The sequence below is a fragment of the Eubalaena glacialis genome, chromosome 8 (assembly GCF_028564815.1).
Source record: "Eubalaena glacialis isolate mEubGla1 chromosome 8, mEubGla1.1.hap2.+ XY, whole genome shotgun sequence".
NCBI lineage: Eukaryota > Metazoa > Chordata > Mammalia > Artiodactyla > Balaenidae > Eubalaena > Eubalaena glacialis.
Genome location: NC_083723.1, coordinates 74,318,342 through 74,340,244, shown reverse-complemented (window position 1 = coordinate 74,340,244; position 21,903 = coordinate 74,318,342).

Sequence of the window (21,903 nt, the reverse complement as noted above, 5' to 3'; positions counted from 1 at the left end):
AAGTGTCTATAATGAATTTAGGTTTGTGACTGCTTAGGGATCTCATAAGGATGATATTCATGACAAAGAATGAGTGCCACTAAAATCTCCAAAGACACAAGAAAGGAACATCACAGAGGCTGGTAGGAGCTAAATGGTGGCCTGGGATAGAGGCCAGAGCAAGTCTCCTAAAAACCTAAAAACGTCATCCTAAAATCCACCCCCTTGTTGAGTCACGTTCCCACTTGAAAAGTCCTTGGTCTAACAGATTACTTGTTAAAACATTGAATGTGGTATTAAAACATGTTAATATGTTGTGTCCAGTCTATCTCTTGGGCCTCATTTCCTCCTTGCACAGCACATGCCAGATGCATCCCTCGAACAAACTCCCCAGTGCTGGGCCCTCTGATTAGAATGCCTGACTTACTTGGCTTATGTCTACGCGTTCTTTGGGGCATCCAGGGTACACAACTCCTTTTCTAAAAAACCTTTCCTAACTCTCTGGATTCCATCTCTGAAGGCCTAAATACTTTGTTTAACAAGACATTGCTCTTTCAGTTTTATTATTAATGCGATTTATAGTATGATATAATTTGTCTTTTTAAAAATCTGCCTACCCCATTTGTTAACGGTCTTATGAAGGATGAGGAGAGACCTATCTTACGAATTCTTTGATTCTTGATATTTAAGTTTGGCACTCAGAAAATGAATGAACGAATAAATGAAAGAGTGCAAGTATTTAAAGTATGGTATAAGGCACACAAATGATTGAATGAGTTCAATTAATGTAGTTCAATCAATCTACAGGGGGCCTGGAGATTTCAACATGTTCTGTGGCAACACAATTCCAACTCCTGGCCATAGCTAACAGGGCCCTGGGTCACTTGGCTCCAGACACGTGTGTCTTGTTCCTGCTTCCTTGCACTGATTCCCAACCGTGCTAACCATCTTCCAATTACTCAAAATCAATATTCTTTTCCTTGTCTTAGGAATTTTGCAAATGCCTCTGCCCATTATACAACCTACATTGACCAAATCCATTTTCACCTTCCATTCCGCATTGTTAGCTTCTTTCTATCCAACAGATCTCACATTAAATACCAATTTTCATAAAGGCCTTCTGTGACCACCCAATTTAAAGCAGATCCCCTATTATTATACTCTCTCATGGCTCATATTCTTTTCCTATATATCACAACTTGTAGTCATATGCCTATTTATTAGCTAAATTTAGATCCCTCCCACTGGAATTAAGTTCTACAAAGACAGAGGCCATGTTAGTTTTCCTCCCCACTACTGTATCCCTATACCTTACAAGGGCTGTACACAATGTCAGTGCTCAAACAATATTTGTTGTATGGTTGACTAAATGAATGATACATGCATGAAAAACACATATGTGATCTCATGGCCAAAGTTTCCTAACCAGAGATGGATACTTTGTCATATGTTTTGTCACAGAGAATCAGTTAAGTAAACACAAATTGATGAATCTACCACTTTGTTTGTAATAAGTGTTCAGATCTGTCCATTTTAATTCCAGTTTGCAGAAACACTTGCTATATATCATGATAAACAGGTGCTTATTTAAATAGGAATTACACTCAGGAAACAAACAAAATGCAAACATTTTATACAAACATCAAAGTTTTTGTTGAAGAAAATAAAATGAAATACATTTGACACTAGATTGCCGTTTGCCCCAACAGTAAATATTACTTCTGATCTTAGAAAGTCCCTTTCAGCCAGAGATTCAGAGTATTACTATTGGTTCCTACCTTGCACTTAAATGTGTTTTCAGGGAATAATAGAATTTGTACAAATTTCTTACTTCACAATTTGCTTTCTGTTTTATTTATGTGTTGTTTGTTTCATATTATAGAGAAACAATTCTACGGTATTGTATCAATATGTTAAAGGTTCTACCTTCTGGAAGGTGTGAATTCTCCAGTCTAGAGTGATGGCTCTATTGCAGTCACCAGTCAAAGCCCCATAATTTTATCAGGCACAAGTAATCTTTTTAGAGTATTTTTAAAAGGTAATTATGTTAATTGTGACTCTTACTAAAATTACCTCCAAGTTCTTAAAATAATTAATCTCTTGTTTTAAGACCTCTTGAATTTCTTCTGTTTTCTGGGGCTAAGACACTAAGAAGCATATACAGGGTAATGATAATAATTATAACATTTTAGTTACCTTTTTGCAATTTTGTTCTTAAAGCACATAAGCACTTATTCTTAGACAAGGCTCAGAAGCATACTAAAGGTTTTGTTTCTCCTCCATGTCCCCTTATCACTGTAAACATCTTTATCACATTATATGATAATAAAACTTTATCAACACTGTTACCTAAATAACTATGAACCAGTAGATAGATAGATAGATAAATATTTGTTTCCCATACCAACAAAGATTCTAGTTTATTCTTCTTGGTATCACAACCCTCTACAATACCCATCACACAAAAGACCTCCAATAACATTTACTGAATTGAACAGACTGGAGTAGTGGTTGTATATATTAAATATCTTTCAGAAATTAGAATTTTAGGTTAAGTGTGTAATCTATTTATAAGGTTCAAAATTGACAAGTAGTAAAATCTGGACTAGAAGTTACCTGATACCCCGAGTAAAGCTCTTTCCATGAAATAGCATCTCTGAATGTTTTTTGACATGTTTACATATCCCTAGGAATTAGAAGTAATTGGCAGAACTAAGATAGCAAATGACTTTATTCAAAATAATATAATGAATAGGTATGTAAAATATCATTTCTTTGAATTTTGGTGGGTTTGGAGTTAGTACAGTTGTTTAATCATAGGCTACATGGCTTTTTAATAGTGATAGTGGAGGGAGGGCTTGAGCATAAAAAGGATGGTTGGGGTAGTTGAAGTCCCTTTCATCAGGAAAAGTCCATGGCTCTATTTTTGCAGAGAACTGTACTACTAATGAAAAAAAAATAATAAGAAGAAGTATCCCTTCATATTGTATTTACGAATCCTTTGTGATCACTAAAAATTAATATGGAAAAAAAACACTAGATCCTAATCCAAAAATAGGGTTCTAAATCTGATACTATTGACCTGGAAAAAGTAATGATAGCACAGTGAAATGGTTCTGAGTGGGAGATCTGGAGTTATCCTTGTTGAACGTAAGTCCTGACTTTACTTTTGTGTCCTAAGCACATAACTTAACCTCTATGAGATTCAATTGCCTCATCTGTAAAGTGGAGATTATGCCACCATGAAGTTTCTATCAGGAGTAAATAAAATAAAAGCTATAACATGCTTAGCAGAGTGTCTGCCCTGGAATATAACACACGGTCAATAAATGTCATTCCTCTTTCCCACCCTGTTTCCTCAGATGTAAAATAAAAAATTGTGTTAGCTCAGAAATATCAAATAAGATAGTAAGGGTACCACCAATCTCACACATATAGCACACATTTCCAAGCAACTGCCACACAGAATCCTGAGGAACCAGCCTGGTTTTGAGAATTCTTCTCAACACAACCAATAGCCACTAGCAGTTGATCAAAACTGGCAGAGGAATTAGACCTACTTGTGCTATCCAGACTCGAAGGCACTAAGATTACTTGCCAGTCTCTAAAACAAAATAGCAACTATAGTAAATGATACAGGGTCACAGGATTGTACATGTGATGCCGTCATTTATCTTTTGAAACTTCATTTGAAAATATAGTAAATGCGCGTATAAGCGCACAAGCACACACAATCACAGTGGGTTTTACTGAACTGAATCCTTATTCACTGTCCACGTTAGAAAAAGAAGCACTTTTTCCTATTCACTATCTCCATCTACCCAAAGTCATAAGAGAGCATTTCAAAAGAATGGGCCAATGTCAGAATGATGAAGAAAATTCTAAGCTTATAGCATCAGTTATATCACATATACACATTATTTCTCATAATCATGTAGTATCAGATGCATAGTGTAAATAGTTATTTGGGGTTAGAATCAAAAGAACTGAATATATTTTCTTTTCAGTGAGGTCTGACTGGAATGTGTTGGTATAGCCGATTTAGAATATGTTAAAAAAGTAAATTAATTTTCACTTGATATACTCTCTTGCTTATTTTTATCATCTATCTTTATCTCTTAAATTATGGAAATATGTTGTTAAACAATGGGAACTGGAAAAAAGGATTAAATGCCTTTACTTAAGGTACATTTGCTAACAATTCATATACATTTAACAGTTCAAATGAAAGAGAAAATGGTGCTAAAATTAATGGAAACCAACCAGAATAATCTGTGCCCTTCGTTCCTCTTACTAAAGCTCAGTTGCACCTACTGTCTTCTTGATGGTTGGCTATCAATCAGTTGAGTAGTGTACACATGGTTGTCAATCACATGACAAACGGAATGTGGGAAACTAGAAAATATGAGGTTTCAAGTAAAGCAGCCAGATAGATTATCAAAATCCATTTTGTTGTCTTTTGTGATTTTACATTTGAAGACCACTATCTACTATTTGGGTAGAGAAAATTATGAGAAATTAAATTCTCTGTCTTCCAACTCTGGCTTTTGTGACGCTACAAAAAAATTTTAACAATTGTGATGCATGTTGATGACTGTCTTTAGATGTAATTTGATAAGCATTTGATTCACCTGTCCCAACTTTATAGCTAATTATCGAAAGCAGCATTTTAACAAAGACATTTGATAAACAACTTGCTTTCATTTGGTTTGGTTTGAATCACATCTCAGAAAAATTGTAATGTCTCTCAGGTGTATATTAGCAAGGTTTAAAAAGTCATAAAGAGTGTTCTATAAAACAATAATTCATTTGGATTTATCTTAGCATAAAGCTATCAGTCTGCCTGCCTATACAAACACTAATGGTGTAAGGGAAGGTATATAATAGAGAGAAGCCTGAAATCAATCTGTGCATTTCATAAGTTCTAATGATTTGATTTTGAAGTATTTAAATTGCTGAATATATCAAGAAATAGAAAATGTGGGAAGGAAAAGAGCAAGAATCAAGAAATAGTTCTCAGATACAAAACAAAATTTCTGTGCCTTTCTCCAAATTTTAAATGCTATCCTTGAGAAATTTTCTAAAATCAATTATTTCACAACTAGATGGTAGCAAATCGTTCACGGGTAGTTGGGTGAGGTATGAAATAATATAAATACAAATATTAGTCTACAGAAAACATATTGTAGTTTTTTATGATTGTACTTAAGAATAGCTATTGTCCTCTAGAATGTCTGAATGTAGCCCAAAACATAATTTTATAGACAAATGGACCATACGATATTGACATTTTAAAAAAGTTTTTATTTTTCAGAAATGTCAGTTTCATAGGATTCAATCTATTTTTTTTTTAACAGAAAATACTTCTAAATGCAAACCATAAAATTAAATTATACCAAGTAGTGGAAGATTAGACTTAAGCTATCTCAAGAAATACTCTAGTTTTCATAGGAATGATTATATCAGAATGAATGTTCAAAGAGAAAGTTTTTTTAGGTTTTCAGAAAGTAGTTCAACAGGAGGAGTGAATTGGTCTGGAAGTTTGATTTGTCTACAGTCTAGACTACAATATTACTGTGAAATATACTTAGTACAAGCAAAGCATTTTCTAAAATAATTTTTAATAAAAAAGTAGACAGTACATATGCAAAATAAACATTTCCTACTCAACTCAAAATGTCACAATCCTCCAATTATTGAATCTTACTATGTCATATTTATATAAGGAATAATAGAAATCATTTTTAAAGTTATATCTTACTATGTTGTATTTATATAATCAATAATAGAAATCATTTTTAAAGTTTAAAACATAATAAGACAATGCTATAACTGCCTTTTAACAGGCATAGCTTAATTTTTTTCACTAAAATGTATTCCCCATGAAAGTGGTTTTAAAGAGATAAATCTATAAAAGAGAAAAAATATGTTTTACTGTGCTTCAAAGATCTTGGGCAGTAACAAGGTGAGCTTTTTCCTTTCACAACCCATAACACCCCGTCTACACACGACTCCTTTTATAATGCAAAGGGGGGGGAAAAAACCTTAATTTTCAGCTAGTGGAAAAGAAACATGCAAAATGAGAGCAGGTGCAGGAATTTCTGATCTGAAGGTCAGACCCGGCTGTGATTCTGTTAAAATTGATGTGGTCACACCCCCAGAGGTCACAGAAAAACGTTTCACCTGGGGAACTCCTTGAGCTGAAGAGCAAATGAAATCTGAGAGTGTTTAATAGCAGTATTGGTAAGATGTAAGAAGTAATGACACCCTGAAGTCGCAGTGCCAGGGAGACAGTTGACGAGAGTAATTTACCTAACGCTTTGGAACCTCTGCAGTCTCTGTCTCATAATTATCTGCCTGCCTTGCCTTCTCTTCATTTATCCACTCCCTCTTCAGTCATTCTCTTTAATTCTGGGAATGTGCTTCCACAGTCTTGTTCCCTGACTTCTTAATTTGTCTGAGCCTGTCTCTACAATTTGAGCACCTCACCACCACACACACACACACACACACACACACATTAACGCCACATTTATATTTTCTTTCCTTTTCTCTCTTCCTTACTAGGCCTATAACCTGCTTCTTAAGGAACTGCATTATGAAACTCAAGGAGAAGATTAAATATTGATTGTACCTTTTAGAATAACACTTCATTTTCTTTTTACTGTAAAACTCAGATGAATAAAATATCGCCTGTTTCTTTTTAGAATTTCTAACTAAATTAATTTGCCTTTCACTTTTATTCAACTACCACTATATAGTTTAGTGAACTGGAATAGAAAAAGTTATGCCACTATGATGTATCCTCACCAAAAATATATTTTGGCATAATTAAAACTTATGGCAACAATGAGGACCCAGAACCTTTGCCAGTTTTAAGTATATTTCTGTATAATTCATCTATGAAATTTTGATCTAATCTTTGGAGTCACAGAAATAATTTAGGTAGAAAAAATAGCTGTAACTGATATTGTGTTACATCTCTCAAATTTATTTTTCTTTCCCCACTAATCTGACTTGCCCTTTGCTCTTAATACAAACACATCACTTCAACAGCATGCACTAAAAAGTTATTCAAGCATTTTGCACATTTATACTTTCAGCAAATCATTTAAGAAAATCCAACACCTAAAATCTGGATTGTAGTCTAAAAAGTCACAATTTATCAGTTCATTTCCTCCTTTGGCACAATCAAAATCTCTTTTCAGAGATAAATTACAATGCTTGGCTCACACAACAGATACCAGTTGATTGGACTACCATGTCAGGCCACAAAATGACCTTATTAATTGAAAGTCATTGCAAGAAGCAGCAGGGATTTAACAACACTGGACTCTCAAAAGATCAAAAGGCTCACTGAATCCAGGAAAAATGCCCCTGAGTATGGTATAATGGTGATGTGTGATGGCTAATGATACAGTATTTATTTATGTCTTGTGCTGATAGTCAAGCATACTGAAGGGTGAACAGGATCAATTACTGAATGTTAAAAATTAATTAAGGTTGCAAGTATAATTCTTCTAGAAAATGGGATTTTCCCCCTAACTCAAAACACTTGGAAAAAGTCAGTTTGTCATCATGATTTGAGCAAATCATGTCAATGTCAAAATAAAAGCAGCATTCAGCTTTTCTATCTAAAATTGCCCCCTAGCATATACAGTTAGGTAGTTATGTGCGCATTTGTGTGTGTATATAGTCCTGCACCTTGTTTTGTCCCTTAACCATTTATTCAAGATCTGGAAGCTCCTTCCCACTAGTTCATGAAAACTTGTTTCATTCTGTGTAATGGCTCTGCAGCAGTCCACAGCATGGATTTTACATAATTTATTTAGCCTGCTATGTATTGTAGACATTGTTATTCCCATTATTATGAGATTACAAACAACACTGCGATGAATATTCCTGTATGTAAATCAACTCGGACATACGTGAGTCTATTAGTAACAACAGCCCTAGATGCAGAATTTCTAATTCAAAGGTCATGGCTCTTTTGATAGAATTCATCAAAATGCCATCCAACAAAAAAATATATGGAAAGACATTTCCCTAAACTTCACCAGCGGTATAATCAAATGTTTTGATGTCTAGAAAGTATTTAGGTGAAAATGTTGTTGCCTTGTTATTTTAATTTACAATCTCCTTAAAAGCGTCTTGAAAATGTCTTTTATGTTATCTTTGTTTTTGTGTCTAGTCTTTGCCTAATTTTCTATAGGTTATTAAAAATTTTTTAATTGTATTATTAATTTTCTTACATTATAAACAATTGAGAATTAGATCTGAAACACACAATACAAATTTTCCACGCTGTCATTTGCCTTTTGACTGTTATGTTTATTTCAGCTGCATTGAAGCATAATTTACATGCAATAAAGTTTACCCATTTTAAGTGTACAGTTGTGTTGTACCATGTGATATAGAATGTTTCTGTCAACTAAATACCTAAATAGTATTCTCATTCCCCTTTTTCATCATTTCTCTCCTCTTCATCTTCCCAAGTAACCATGATCTGATTTTTGTAACTACAGATTAGTTTTCTTGTTCTAAAACTCTCTATATAAATGCATAGTATATATTCATTACCTGGCTTCTTTTGCTTAGCATCATGTTTTAGAGTTTGTCTATATTATATCTATAGTGTAGTCTTCTTTATTCCTGAGTAGTATTATACTGTGTGAATATACAAAATTTGTTCATCATTTCATCAACTGATGGACACTTGATTTGGGTTGCTTCCAGTTTTTGGCTAATATAAATAAATTTATTTACAAGCCTTCATGTGACCACTGTTTTTATGTTTTCATTTCTTTGTATGACACTGTTTAACCTTTTAAAAAAATACCAAACTGACTTGCAAAGTGGTTGGAAAACTTTACTCTCCATCCAGCAATATATAAGAGTTCTGGTTGCCTGATGTTATGTCAGTCTTTCACTTTTAGCTATTCAAGTTGATGTGTAGTGGTATCTCATCGTGGTTTTACTTTGAGATGCTCAATAAATAAATATGTTGAATATCTTTTAATATGCTTATTTTCCAGTAATATATTTTATGGGGATGTTGCTCAAAATTTTCTATTGGGTTGTCTTCATTTTATTGAGGTTTAAGAATTCTTTACATATTTTGAATGCAAGCCTTTTGTCAGCACACATACACAGACAACTTTCACCCAGTCTGACTTGTCTTTTTATTACCCTAACACCTTAAAGACCAAATGTTAAGTTTTCAATATTAATGAAATCTGATTAACCAATATTTTTCTTTTGTGTTCTGTTCTTTCTGTGTCATATCCAAAAAAGATTTGCATCTCCAAATTCCTGAAATTTTTCTCCTATGCTTTGCTTTATAATTTTAGGTTTTACATTTAGGTCTACAATCTCTTTTTAAATAATATCCATGTTTTGAGTTAGGGGAAGATGTTGTCTTTTGCCCATAAATATCTAATTGTTACAGCACCATTTCTTGCAGACTATTTTCCCCATTGTATTACCAGGGCACCTTGAATTACGGGGGCACCTTTATTAAAAATACATTTTCCATGTATTTGTGTGTCTATTGCTAGACTCTATTCAATTCCATTGACCTATATATCAATCCTTTCACAAGTGCTATGCTATCTTGATTACTATAGCTTTATACTAAGCCTTGAAACAGCCTAAGTCTTCCTATTGTTTTCCTTTTTCAAATATGTTCTGGCTATTCCAGTATATTCTAAAATATATGTTTTAGAATAGCTTGCCATTTTCTTTTAAAAAAAACCAACACTGTAAAGATTTGGGGTAAAATTACATTGATACTGTCTATCAATTTGAGAACAATAGACACCTTAATATTGGTATTGCCAATCTATAACCATGGTATGTTTATATATTTATTAAAATCTCTTAAAGTTAATATCTTCTGTATTTTGTTAATATCTTCTGTATTTTGTATTTTCTATTAATAGGTCTTGTACATTCTTTGTTGCATTTACCTCAAGTAGTTTTGTGTTTGGAGGCTATTACAACTGGTATTTAACATTTTTCTTTTCCAGTTATATGTTGATAGCATATAGAAATAGAGTTGCTAAAGTCACCTTAGTTTTCATAGGTCACTGTGGATTCCTTCAAGTTACCTTATATACCTGCACATGTAGTTTCCAAATAAATACAGTTTTACTTCTTCCTCTCTAATATATATGACTTTTATTTCCTTTGCATGACATATTGCACTGGCTAGGATCATAAGTACAATGCTGAGTAGGAATAGTAAGAGGCAACATCTGTATCTTTTTCCTGATTTTGGAGGGAAAGTGTTCACTATTTCAACATTAAATGTAATTTAACTAGGTTTTTTTGTAATTTATTTTATTAACTTAAATAAAACTATATTCCTTTTTTTTTTTCAAACATGCTTAGGTTGCACTTAGCCCTTGTGCTTGCTTTTAAAAGTGAAATTTTGGCATTTTACATTTAATCCAGACTAAAGCTCTTTGGTATCGTGACTTAAAAGGTCTTCCAACGGCCAAGACTTTGTAGCTTGGATAACATCTTTGGAAAGGTTAAATGAGGCCATTTTCTAAAGCCGTTGTGGGCACAAGCACAGGACTTTCTGCCCTGCTGAAAACGGGGGGGCAGGGGGGAAACGGGGTTCTCCCGGCCCAGCCTCCCCTCCCGTCTGTCCGCCTCTGGGTCCACGGGGAGCTGCAGGCGCTGCAGGGCCGCGGGCACTTGCATCAAGCATCCCGGCTGCATCAAGGAAGGCGGGACCACCTTGGTCCGCGCGGCCGCGGCCTCCCAAGAAACTGCAGCAGGATCCGGAGCAGGCCAAGGAGGAATATGAAATATGAAATCTTCATTATTTACTAAATTTGTGTATGTATGTGGACATATTTTTGCACTCTGTATTGATTTTTACTTTCTATTTGTGTACAATTACCTCATTTTAGTTACTTTGGCTTTATATTTTAATGACTGTTATGAGTAGACTAATTATTTCTCCTGCCTGACCCCAATTTTCTGGCATTCTTACTTCTCTTTTTAATATATAAATTTTATAATCAACTTCTCTAGCTCTTCAGAAATTCTACTGTTACTTTTATTGGGATGTTGCAATTTTGATAATTTATGTATTAATTTAGATAATATTTATTGTGATGATAATGAGTCTATCTTATCCAAAGCATTTTTTCCAAGTCACCTTTTGTGTTCTTCAACAGCATTTCAGAATCCTTCATAGAGAACTTGTCAGTTTATTGTTAGATTTATTCTTGTGTCTTTTATCTTTTAAACAAATTTTTTTGTAAGTAAGTCTCTTTCTTCTATTACATGTTCCTGAAGTGTCTGATTCCTTAATGGCCCTGCTTTTATTAGGTTGCTGAAGTCTACTTTCAGCTATTCAATATGTAAACAAGAGACACACCGCCGAATTTCTTGAGGTCAAAACATAGTCCAGATGGCATTTTCAACTTCCAAATTCAACAAAGCCATTGATGTGTCCCCGATATAAGCATTCTTCTTTGAAAACCATGATTGGGAAAGCAGCAAAGAGCAGAGTTATGAGTACAGAAGACAAAAATTCTGTAACTGGGTAATTAGGTGACACAAGAGATGGCCACTTCCACTTCTACCCCTCAGTTCCTGGATATGTGCATTTTGGTCAATAGGTTAAAGTTCATATTTTCTATATAGGACAGCACCTAACTCTTCAAGAAGTTGTCTCCCAGCCCAAACTGTAACATAAGCTTCAGTGAGAGATTCCACACTTCTGTAAGGCACATGCTTCTAGATGTGAGGTCTGTGATAAGACCAATGATTCACATGGTCAGAAGCATGTGGGAGACTGATCGCTTCTAAGACATTCTGTAAATCCAGTAGTGGTGGTGATGCGAGAAGCACTGCAGGCTTCTAACGTCAATACAAATAAGTGCAATATAGAATAGGTATATATTCCAATGAGAACAAATCCTTCATCTTAATGAAGAAAGAGTATCCAATCTTCTACAAGGTAGCTGGCTGCCCCTCATCTCTTGGAACAGTGTTTTGGATTCTGCTATTGGCAAGTTGGGAACTTGGCAATGGTAGAAGCCAGAGAACACACTGCCAAAGGCAGAAGCCTAGAAAACATATTTTTCAGGGGTCAGTTCCTGTGATACAGAGAAGAACAGGACAGTAGTGGATATGAAAGTAATCAGGCAGATGACTGAGGAGTTTTCTTGTGATTACCCTCATACATATTTCTACTCTTTTCTCTCCACAATCCCTCTACCACTAGATTTTATCTCCTTTGCTTATTTTTCTTAGTATTTCCAGTGTTTCCCCTTATGCGTTTAAATACACTTATATTCTATTGCTGATTTTTTCAAGTTTACAGTGATAACGTTTGACCCATAGTTTTAAAAGGGTAAATCAATCTGCATACTAACATCACTTCTGTCCCCTTTCTTTCCAGTTCTATTCACAGAGTATATTGGTACTATCATTTTTACTTTTTCATGATTTTCAATATTTATTTTTTATTCTGAAACTGTAATTGCTTGGTCCTTCAGTTGAATAGGTTTACATTAGTCTTGGTCCTTCAGTTGAAGGTTTGATGCTCATTTCATGTTCTATTGTCACCTATTTTTCCATTAACCTCTCACTTGTCTTTGAGCCCTTATTCTAAGGATGAAAACTTAAGTTTCTCTAATCCACAGCTGTATGTTTGAACACAATTTTCATCTGGTTCATGAAAACTTTTTTTATGAGTGTTCTTCATTTGTTAATTGTTTCTGTTATTCCTCTTAAGCAGATTCCTTTTTGTTTACTATTCATCTTTTTTAATAAAGTTCTTTCTGGCACAGTTAATTGTAGGCAGTTCATATTGAGTAGAACAGGACACTGCTTCAGGCTAGTAGGGTTTCTCTTAGGTTCATGTAAGTATCGTATGAGACAGTTTATGCTATGACTGAGGTTTTTTAAAAACTCAAATTTTAGATTCCTTTTTTGGAATGAAACCAGATCTGTGCTGTTTACAAGGTTATTTCTAAATTGCAAAAATTATTTCCCTTCCTCTCTCCACATTTTTGCACTTCCTCCATTCAATCCTGGCTGCCATAATCAGACAGAAAATACAAGGACACTTCTGTCTTGCATCTGTAGTGAAAGCTTTAGTGAGGTGGTGTTTTTCTTGTTTGTTTTCCCATCTTTACTTCTCCTTCAGTGACAAAACTCAGTAGATGCATTCTGGCTTTTCCCCTTCAGAATTTTTTTCTCCAGCTCATCAAAAGACACTGCTGTGTGTTTCCTCATCAGCCTCACCTCTGATTCTCAAGGGGGTTGAACAGAGTTCTAGACGAGAGTCAATACACCCATTTCTCTTTCATAAAATTTAAAAATAATTTAAAATAATTAAAAAGAGCATTTTTAAGTTTTGGCCTATATGGTACCACTTTATTCATTTACTATGAAGAACTCTGTACGACTACTTTTTCCTAAGATTTACAGTCATGGTGTCCTCTGTATAGATCTTCCCTTCCCTTTTTACTCCATTCCATAAGAGGTCCTTCTCTGCTAGTTACAACGAATTATGAAAAGAGGAGCTTCAATTTTACTGACATCCTCATACTGGAACAATGCAAAAACTGATATTCAATAATAGTTCCATTGAGCTTACAAAACATTCATAGATTTATGCCCCTGTCAATTACAATAACGTATATATATTTTCTTGCCATTTCTTCTTGCAAGAGAAAAATAATCACATGCTCTTAATCCAACTTTCCCTATTAACGTGCAATTCTATGAAAACCAAAAGGTAAAAATGAAAGGAAAATTATATTGGTCCTACTGTTGTTTCATCATTAGTATACTTACATCTGTTCACTTGTTGTCCATTTATTCAAAAATTATTAGTTATCCACTAAGTCATATAACTATATTAGGGTCATGGATGAATAACCCAATCACTCTCAGAGTAAAAAAAGACATGAAAATAAATGATATTCAATAAATGTTAAAATAGGTATGCATATAAAGATGCAATGGGAGTACAAAAGAGAGAGGCCCTAAACCAAAGCTTTTATTCTGTGTCAATGTGTAGATAAATTATAAAGATATAGCATTAAAAATCAGGACAAGTTGTTAGTTATTTCAGTATTAAAAATTGTTTGCTGATAGTCTGATGCCCTTTGGTAAAGAAGAGATAATGTTAGAAACTGAACCGAAGCTACCCTAAGGATATATAACCTTCAACTACCTATCATTCTGTAAGAACTTGATGAATGGGCAGATGTAGGTAACAATGGATAAAATAGGGTATCAGAGGTTTAGAAGGGAAAAAGCCTATTTAGATGCTTCTGAGGAGTGATGAATGAGAGTGCTGTGAGAGATATAAAAACTGAGTAATTTCTATAAATATCATCACCTGGGAGGCTTTCTAGCTAAGCAATGGTTCCAATTGCCTTGACTTTTAAATATGTGTATGCATAATTTTTCTCAACACATCCTTTCAGATCTTATTTGAAATACAAAAACTTTTTCCTCTGTCCTTTTCCACACATTGCTTATCTTGATGGCTTTCTACCAGAGAGAGCAGCAATCTTTGTTGATACTTCTACATTTTAAAGCCACAAACATCAGATGTGAAATAATAAACTTATAGCAATGAAAATCCACAAAATTGATCTATTCAATCAAATTTTCATTCCTTGGAATCAATCTGGAAAATGAGTATTTGGAGTAAATCAAATGATTTTTAAGCTTCATATGTACATTAAGAATTTCTCAGGTGAACCAATGGGCATACACACAGCTTTTGCAACCATAACTCTAGACATGGAGGTCTTTCATCTGGAAATTTTCTTGAATTTCAGAACTAGGTTTTAGTGCATCTATATCTTAATAACATCTGGCATACAGGAATAAAACTTTTATTGACTAAATTTTATAATAATCACAATAAATCAATTGGGTTATATAGAGCTAACATTTTAAGTAGATTTCAAGGTATAGTCATTGAAGTGTAGGGTTTCTTGATTTATCATTTTCAAATAAGGAATCATTTTCAACTGATCTAACTTTATAAGAGGTTTTAGAGGAATATCACTTTCACAAACACAGGTAGTTTACCACCTTCAGACCCCCAAACCTTTCTTCCCTCACTTAGAGGTTTTCGAAAGGGTAGTTTTATAGTGATCTCCACTTCCTCATTTCCATCCACTTCTCAATTTATTACAATTTGTCTCTGCCTCCATTATCCAGAAACTGGTCTCATTAATGAACTCTAAACTGCTATCCAAAAGACACTTTCAATCCTGATTTGAATTCTGCATTGGATGAGATAATGTTTTCCTCATTGAAGCTCCCCTTCTTTGACCTTAGGGACCCTCTATTTTCCTGATTTTGTTCCATCCTTCCTTCATTTTCATTCTTGGGGTTATTCCTTAAACATTAGTGTTTCTGAGGGCGCTATCATCATCCCCTTTTTACCTACTCTCACTGAGTGATGTCATCCAACCCTATTAATCCAAACACTACCTATGGGAGATTGTATTTTTTTCTTCAGAATGCTTCCTACCTTTTCTATAGGTCCCTCTACAGAGGGCACATTATACTTCCTGGCCCTTTTGATGGTGGGCTTAGCCATGTGATTTGTTTTGGTCAATTGACTATGAGCATAAGGGCAATTTGCTGGGTGCACCCTGAGCTTTTGCTAGCTCTTTTAGCGTTTTGCCATCATCCACTATGAAAAGAACATCTCTTGAGAAATTTCTAACCCAGGATAAGGAGACACATGAAGCAGTACTGAGAAGAACTGCAGCCTGAAGACAGTGCAATCTAGTCCAGCAGGGCCACATCTAATCCACAGACCCAGGATCAAAAAATAAGTACTTGTTATAAACCACTGAACTTTGGGATAGTTTCTATTTAGAATTTTTGAAACAAGTATTTGCTACTATGCTACGTGTTTGCTAATGTCTCTCAAATCATTCTCCTGAATTTTAAACAAAAATATCCAACTCTCTTTTTAATGTACCCATCTGGAAGATTCATGGGTACCTCAAATTTAATATTTATAAAAATGAACTTACCTTCTCTCCAGGTAAGCTAATTTCCCCATGTTATTTCCTATTTCAGTAAAGAAGAATTGCATTTGTCTATTTCCCAAGCAAAAAATCCAAGGCACTATCCTCTCTTTCTCCCTCTTCCTAGACCTAATTGATCAATCACTAATCCCTTTGAATGGTAATATAATCCTATGAGCTACTATGTTTTTCTGCTGCATTTTATATAACCCTAAAAGCTACTTTAATTTTTTCATGAAATAAGGCAGAATAGAAACAACCAAAAGAAAAAATCCTGCTGATTATTTTTTTCTCCTCATCCCGACTGCTACTACCTTGGTTTAAACGCTCATAATTTCTTACAAGGAATACTACATGTATACGTCTAACTTCCTCCAAGTTACTTAGTCTCCTATGTATTTCTCCACTCTTCTTTCAGTGTGCCTTTTAGTGTCCCTTTGATCTACTTAAAATCCTCATTTGCTAGCTGTTTTCAGCATAAATACAACCAAAGAAGAACATATAAACCCAACTTGCTATCCAAATATGTTAACATACTGCAGCTCATTTACATGTTTTTTAAAGTAGTCCCCTTGTCATGAAATCATCCCTTGCCTTCTCCCCATAGTCCATCCGTTCTGCTGACTCCTGCTCATCATTCTAGCTCCATTTCGCTGTTATCTCATCTGGTGATCCTTTTTAAACCACTCTATACTACCTCCTCCACAGTTAGGCTGAGTTAACTTGCCCTTGGGAACTTGTGAATACATCTATAACATCTTACAATATTGACTTATGCCCCCGCCTCCTGCTTCACAGAGAACATGAAAAGTGTATTTTATTATATCTAGTTTCTGGGGAGTAGTCTTATTTACCACTGTATCTCAAGCATCTATACAAAAACAGTCAAAAATATTTGGGGCATGAATGAATGAATGAATGTAAATAGTTAAGGGGTAGGCAATGCTTTAACTTAGGGGTCTATGTCTTCAAATAAAATTAAAATCTACCAGAAACTCATCAAACTAATTTTCATTTAAGACACAGAAATTCAAGAAGAGCCGCCACAGGAAGTCTTCCTCAATCTGCCAAAGCAAGAGTTGGACACCCAAAGTGGCTTAGCACATTATACAAACTTTAATCATCACAACATATTGTTATGATTTGTTTCCAAGCCTGACTTTCCCAGTAGACTGTGAAATCCCTCAGGCCTAAATGTCAATCTCATTAAGTTGTAAAATCCTAAAATGAGCACAGTTAAATCCCCAAACTGAATGCTGTTACTTTATATGTTACTGATCAATGCTTGTTGAACCAGATCATTCACTTCTTCAACAGTAATAGAGCTTCCTTATGTGCCATATACAAATCCCAGAAGTGGGAATAGAGTAGAGGTGTCACAGGACAATCACCTACACATATATACTATGAAAACTTGTAGTATGGAATTCAGAAGAGGAAAAGGTGGTTAATTTTGTTCTTTCTACAGTTACAGGATATTTGAAAATCTAAAGGATTTCATCTTTAACAATGGCTTAAAGAAACTGAGTTGAATTATCCCCAAATAAGCCAGTATTTGTTACTATTCTACTACCAATTGAAGTAATGTATAATTGCACTTAAAGATTTATTTTGGTCTCAATTCAATATGGTCCATAATATTAAAATATAAGAAAATCTCATTTTATAAAATCGTTACTAATCCAACTGAGTTCTATTATTATATTTTATGAGTGTAGCAGGTCTTTTCCTAAGCTCTTCAGTGCTGTTGTTTTTAATATGCATCTATATTTTTTATGTCTGTGTTCAAGCTCTTTTTATAAAAAATATTACTTTTGATGGATGTCCTGATTTTAAGAATTGTGTTTTCCTTTTTTCATATTGCATATCACCCTAATATTAAGTCATTTTAATGACTACCTAAAATGTGTAAGTGCTGCTGGGTGACATTCTCATTATATGCTTTATATCACAAATTCAGAGTATTTTATTATTATTTTTGAAGAGCTCTGAAAAATCAGTAAACTCATCATAAAAGAACCTCTAAATTCTTTATGGATTTATCATCAAGATTGTATTTAAAATACATAAATATTATGATAAACATTTAATTAAAAACTCTGCTTTGAGGATATAGGTATATAAATTAATAATATTCTTCTATAACCTAATAAAACACTATGATATCTAACACATATATAATGCCATATATTTCACTTTCTTCTACAATTAAAATGGCTAAGCAATAGTAAATATGACTCAGAATTTAAATAGTGACTTTACTTCTACCGATGTGAGGCATAAAGAATTCCTTGATTAACAGCTGTGGCTATTGATAAAATTAGTCTATCTATTATATAGTCTTACTTTGTACTTTGTGAGTCCAAAATCATGTGGGGATAATTCAAATTCTAGGTGTATTTTTTATAGATTACATAGTCTTACTCCATGTTTTCCTTTGTAATTATAGTCAAAAGCGTTTAAGGTATTTTCATTTAAAAAATGAAATCTGAGGTCACTTGAAAATCTCACAATCAATGACCCTGAGACAGAGCCCTTCCCCTACACTGCCTCTCACAGCATCAGAGTGAAGCATACTAATTGCCCTCTATTCTCTTATCTCCTAATCCACATGGCACATACATGGTATCCACTGCACATGAGAAAATACTACTACACTTAACCACACATGAGTAAATACTATTACACTTAACCACAAGCTCTCAAATTGCACACATCTAGGGTGCACTTAACTTCAATGAACTTCATTCTGCCTGGTCCTGATCATATCTTCAGTTTATAAAGATAACTTGATAATTAGATCCTACTATTTACTCTACCTGCCTTGAAATAACCTGTAAACTTAATGATCAAAGCCTTTATTTCAGATTCAGTCACTGATGAAAGATTGCTATATTCCAAACTTGACTGCTATATGATCTTAGAGTTGACACTATCCACTGTTAAATATACTCATCTTGAAGGGAAGCATTAAAACGCTGTAATATATTAAGATAGATTATGACGATTTTTAAGTTCTTTCATTTTTTCAAAATTGATAAAAGTTATTGAAAGGGTTTTGTTCTTTATGAAGATACTAATTCAAATTAAATTCCTGATTTCACTGAGGGATACTGAACACTGTACTGAAACATTATGATTAGGTATATTACAAACTTTTCTTATACTATATAAGCATAACTTTGCTTAAAATATTTTTGATTTCTCAGCTTTCTTTTAAATTATTCATCATTTTTTTCTGTTGACTTAGAATGCTACCAATCAGAAATTGCTAATTAATTGGTCTAGCAGACATGAGTCTTAAAATTGCAGATGGTGATTACTTTTAAGAAATTTCTATTCAAGTTAAAATTATGGCAATAATGCCAAAACTCTGGGTAAGCATGATAAGTGTTTCCATATCTACTGGCCAGTCTAGAACATATTAGAAGGTTACTGGGATACACTTCTTTTTCTTTTAAAAAGCATTTTATTTTGAAATAATTATAGATTCATAGGAGGTTAAAAATCCTGTGTACCCTTCACCCACCTCCCCCAATGGAGACATCTTTTATAACTTACACATGTAATACCAAAACCAGGAAGTTGACATTGGTGTAATACTATTAACTAGATACAGACCTTATTCAGATTTCACTACACTTTTGAATGTAACTGCCTATATCATTGAAAATAATAATAATAAAAAATCTTACATGTCCATGCCATTTGATTCCTGCTTCCCAATTACAAAGTTATTTCTCAAACTCTGTAACAATCATAAAGCATATTTTGGACCACCTCACTACCAAAGAATGTTAGAGCTAGAACAGCCATTATAGATTAACTAATTCAAACTGGTCAACATGCAAGGAAATCGAAGTCCCAATTGACAGAATATACTACCTTGAAAATGGGGAAGTTTGGACGGGACAGAGCAGGAATCAGAATCCAAATCTTCTAATTCTCAGGCCAGTGTTCTTCCAGGTCATTTGATGAGACATCATGTGAGGCAAAGAGTGAGGATGCAGTTTAGCATGAGGGAAAAAGAGCCTAAAGGGAAATTTTGGCAAGGTCCAATTACAGGGTCAGCCTCTATAACGTCTCTCAGAACTGGGGGATGGGAAGGGGAGGAGACGAGATGTCTGATGAAAATCAGATTTTTGCTTTTGCTTTGTGTGTGTGTGTGCACTGTACCTTTGTATGCTTGCATGATTCTCTCTTATCCACTGAAATAAATAAAATTTACTGAAATATATCTAACTGTGGGTCTTTATTTCTTTTATCTTTCCTGACTTTCAGAGCCCCTTCAATTTGGAAAGTCTTGCCTTTTCCTAGGTAAAGATGTTTTCTTCTTCAGTTATTTTCATTGCTTCTCCTCACTCTCCTGCTTTGAATATTGCTGTTCTTTAACACTTCTGGAACTAACAGTCCTCATTTTCAGCAAATCTATGATCCCATCTACAATAAAATTTAACTGAATTTCAGAGATATTATAATGCAAAACAAATAAAGCAATAGGAATTGTAATATGGTATAGATTGCTAGACACATCCTGCTTCCAGAGTTATTGATATATGGAAAAATTGCTCCTGAAAAGCAATAAATAAGGAAAACCCTATGGTTTTTAGAAAGCAATTGGTTTAGTCCTCCCTTATAAGTTCAAAGTCTTTATTATTCTAAATTCTTTTAGCATATCTCAAGCCCATCTTCTGACCATCAAGTTTAATACAATAATATCCTGTCACCGCATACTGGATTTTACATGGAATAAACCATTTTAATTTTAATAATCATTGTTTTAACGTCTAGAAACTTTAGTTCTCTTCTTATCTGGAACATTCTAGTGTTGTGTTATGCTCTCTAAATGTCACTCTCATTATTAAACGGAATATTTTTAAGCCTGCGTATTTAAAATTATTTGATTTGAGTTCTCAGAGGTCCACACTGTTAAACTTCAGGGTGGATTTAACTCATTCTAACTCACTTAATGTTGGTAATTATTAGCTGTCAGAAACTGTAGTCACATCTCATTTTTATCAGTCCCAAGTAAAATAGACAAAAATAAAATATACAAATACAAAAATTAAAAAATATAAAAATTATAAAACTTACTTTATTATTTTTTTAAAGCTTCAAGATCCAGTATGACTGCCATGGGAGATGGGATAGAGTTTTAGGCAAAGAAAACCATAATTTCACAGAAACTGATTTGTGTGAGTTAGATGCCAAATGCTGCAATGCTTTTTAGCTGTGTGTGGTAGGTTGCCCAGGCTCCTGGATGCCTGTGTGCAAAGTTTATGTGACTTCTATGGGATACTTTACTTTGAAGTTTCTGGCACTTAGCGAAAAGCCTGGGATTCATCTCTCCAACTCCTTGCCACAGCTTCAAAGCCCATCCTTTTGTTCAGAATTTACTTTGAATTAAAAGATGTTATTGGGGTTCTTGAGAAGTTGGCATGGGAAATATTGAGGAATCATTTTACCTACTTCACTGGGGACTCTATTCCATCCGATGAGTTTTCTCAATTTAGCACTGACTGACAATAAGCTTGAAAGTATAATATACATGATTGGAACATCTCTATTTTCTATCTATTTAGAATGCCTTTAACCCTTAATACATTCATTGATACATTTCGGGAAATAAAGAGAAATATAATATAAAATATCCATAGCTTCAGTATACCATCTTGATCTGTGTATTTAAATTCCAGGCTATACTTTCTAAACTGGAAACTTACTATTATAATTTTTTTTTGCGTAAACTTTGCCCATGCCACTTATAAAAAAGGGCAGACTCATTAGAATTGCAAGCTCCCTGATAGCATGGTCTCAAACTTTTCAAAGACATTTCCCAGAATACTACAAATGTTCACTAAACTTTATTTTTAATAGTTAGTCATAG